The 3,406-nt window shown below is 53.8% G+C and overlaps 1 long non-coding RNA gene across 1 annotated transcript; it reads right to left on the reverse strand.

The window, feature by feature from the left end:
* Window positions 1-388: 388 nt before the first annotated feature.
* On the reverse strand, window positions 389-2,057 carry LOC123574636 (uncharacterized). The gene is made up of 3 exons (XR_006699673.3): window positions 1,975-2,057; window positions 1,420-1,498; window positions 389-518 (listed from the first exon to the last, which is right to left on the reverse strand). It is a non-coding gene; the product is annotated as an uncharacterized lncRNA (long non-coding RNA).
* Between the last annotated feature and the right edge of the window lie 1,349 nt (window positions 2,058-3,406).

Raw genomic sequence — 3,406 nt, forward strand, 5'->3', positions numbered from 1 at the left:
GGTTGTATGTCTAGTATAGACAAGTGCTGTGCTGATGATTTGCTAATTGTTGTGAGGGGATGGGCATAGGAGAGCTTTTTGGCCTCAGTTGACTTTTTAAGAGATGCACACTTAGAACCACTGGAGCTGTGTCCAGCTAGAGAAACTGTATCCATCTCTACAGACTGGTGAGGTTTTGCCCATTTCTCCCAGAGAACCCAAAGGGAGGGGGTTTGGAGAGGGGAGCCAGGACTGGGGCTCAGAGCGGAGCCGAAAGGAAAGCGCAGGGTGGGGTGTGACTCTGAGCTCCTCCACCCGCCCGGGGACCTCTGAGATAACACCAACAGCACCCAGTTCCCCAGCCCACACCTGGCGGGTGGCACGTTCACTTCATGACCTCCTTGAACGCACGGTGCCCCATTCTTTGAGTTCTTATTACATGTCGAAGGCAAGGACCATGGCCTCTCTTTTTCTCCACACGGTGCTCATATGGTCTTGATAGGACTGACCTTCTAAGGAGCTCCTTGATCTTTCTTTACCTATATAAACAAAAATTAAATTTAAACACAGCTGTATTCGCATATGAACAAAAAACTACCATTAGGTGTTTGTCTCTCAGCAAATTATTTCTCCTCTCTAGGTCTCAGTTTTTTCATCAATTAAATGAGACCATTAGGCGGAGGAGGAACTTCTGGCTCCAAAACCCTTTGAGTTCTAAGTCTCCTCTTTGAGAATGTTCCCCACCCCCCAAAACTGATGTGACATAATTTGGTCTCTCCTCCCATTCCAGTGGCCTCTTTCCTGCCTGGTCTTTGCCTACCAGCCACGCCCCCTCTGGCATGCCCCACCCACCTTTCTTTGTTTGCTGCTCTGGAAGAGAAGGATCCTGGCTTCTCAGAGCCCTGATGAATACAGATACTGCCTCGTTTGCATATTGACACTGGTGCCAGTCTGAGCCCAGCTGTGTGCAACGTAAGGTGAAATATAGATTCCCCCAACCTGGTCACGGCGTCTCCACGCGGCTAATGGAAAAGCCTACAGAGTGGGCCCATGTTGCATATGCATAAGCTTTCCTTTGGCTGTGGATGGGCATTGGGTGCTCTTACTCCCATTTCAACTGTGTCTCTGTGCTTCTTTGGGTTTCCTTCAAGATTAACAGGCCATCTGGGCTAAACAGCTATTTGAAGTGACTTGGCCAGGCCCTGGGCTGGCCTCTTGGGAACTCTGGGACTTGAGTGTTGAACCCGACCCCCACCCTCCTGCCCATCCACTCAGCATGGCGGCGGCAGCTTTTATGTATCAGCAGCGACCTAGAACTAGGCCGAGCATCCCCTTCACCTCCTGCAGGATAAAGGTCAAGCTCCTTACATGGTGTCGGAGGTCCTGCTTCCCCTGCCCCTGGGCTCTCTGTTACACCCATCATCCCGTGTCCAGACTTACCGCAGCTCCTGAGCAGGCCTGGTGTTCTCCTGCCTGCTAAGCCTTCACACCTGCTGTTTCTTCTGCCCTTTGGGCATTCCTGGGGGTGGGAGGTGCAGAGAGAAGGATCCAGGGCTCCCCTCTGTGTTCCTGCAGCCCAGTGTGTCTGCCTCTGGCACACACCTGCACTTGGAACTCACATCTGTCCCTGCTGGACCCTGGGTCCTCCCTGGGACTCTGGCCTAGCACCTGCACACAGTGGATGCCACCAAGCGAGGAACGCTTAGGGCCAATGTGCTTTTAACCCCTTTACCGAGAACTTGAGTTCTAAGCACTTGCTGAGTCTTGCTACATACAGATGCGGCATGTTTAATGGAAATGGCTAAATAGAGGTTTTGCTGGTGAAGGTTTTTGTTGCTATTGCTGCTTCTGCCACTGAAGGTTTTCTCAGGAGGAACCCCCTCAAACCACCCCCTCACCCTGGGAAATAGGAAGGTGGGCTGCCTGTCTGTGTGGCCAGCTCAGTCACTGGGGAGCCGTGAGCACAATGGCCGGACGCCACAGAAGCCTCCCCACCTTCTCTTCCCTGCCCTCTGTCTGCCCCTGCCAGGTCTTCCAGGCACCCACTCTCTCCTTCCACTCCTCGATCAGGGTAGCTGGAAGAGCAGAGGGGCTAAATTGAGTTTATATAGCCTTCCCTGTATATATTTAGAGATAAGAAGTTCATTTAGGGATCAGGGGCTGCTTCTTGTCTATGCATCATTAAGCACACCACATCTGCTACTGAGCTAGCAATCAGCAGAATATTGAGAAAAGTTATAAAGAAATCTTTGCATCGGTTCATTTTCATTCCCAACTCCCTGTGTCCTGGCTCTCAGATTTCTGTGAGCAAGTGCAGGGGAGGAAATGGAGCCGCGGCTGTTGGGGCCATGCCTTGGGAGCTGGGGCTGGACTCAGATAATTCATATTGGACCTACTGTCTTTTCTCAGCGTGCATGCCTGTGTGCAAGCACGTGAGTGTGTTTGGGGGAGGGTGGGTGGTGGTGTTGAGGAGATGGTCTACGGAGAGCTGTGCATGCATTGTCCCATGGTGACCACGCCAGGAAGGGCATGTCGCCTGATCAAGTCCTGAGCATGTCGCCATGGCAGTCCTGAGCACTGTCCTGCAGGTAGGCAGAGGTGGGAGACCAGACTTAGGTACTATCCCCCTAGATGACCTTGACTAAGCCACCTGCCCTCTGTGGTCCTCAGTCTTCCGGGCTGTAAAGCGAGGGCACTGGGTCAGGTGGTCACGCCTTGCTGAGAGGAGCAGGGGGAAGGTGAGAAAGTGCCGCACAGAGCTGGCTCTCAGTAAAACCTGTTTAGATGCTGCTCCTGTGGCAACTGGTGTTCTCTGGTCCCTGCTGCCTCCCCACCCAGCAAGTTCCCATGGCCTTGGCTTTCTTAGGTTGGTGGCTGAGTGGGGAGAGCAACAGGCACAGGTGTTGGGTTCTGGAGTCTCAGGGCTAGAAACTGTTGCCTTGTGGCCTCCTCCCAGAACAGCAGGTGGATCTGCCCTCTGTCTGGCTCCTACACCACACCCAGAGAACTCAGTCTCCTCAGCCCTCTCCCTGGGGACCCCTGGCAAGGGCAGTGGTGGCCGCGTGGCCCAAGGTCCCTCAGCCCCCTCCCAGGGCAGTTGTCCCACAGAGTGACATGTGGCAGGTTAAACTGCAGGTGTCACTGTTAGCCCTGAAATGGGGGCTTGGTTGGGCCGGCCCCTGGGCAGCCGCAAAGGAATCTTCCTGGCTAGCAGCTTGGCCGGCTGAGGGAGCCCTGGAACGGGCACAGCACTCCCTCGTCTTACACTGTGCCTCCCTGGCTGTGTGGACATTGCCCACCCGTAGCTAAAGTAAAGACGATACTAACTGACCATAGCCTGGCCCCCAAGAAAGCACCGTTTTCACAAGGCATGCAAATGGCTCTCTGAACACCTGTAATTAGAAGGAATGCTCAAAACCCGGACATT

The sequence above is a fragment of the Macaca fascicularis genome, chromosome 7 (genome assembly GCF_037993035.2).
Source record: "Macaca fascicularis isolate 582-1 chromosome 7, T2T-MFA8v1.1".
NCBI classification, from domain to species: Eukaryota; Metazoa; Chordata; class Mammalia; order Primates; family Cercopithecidae; genus Macaca; species Macaca fascicularis.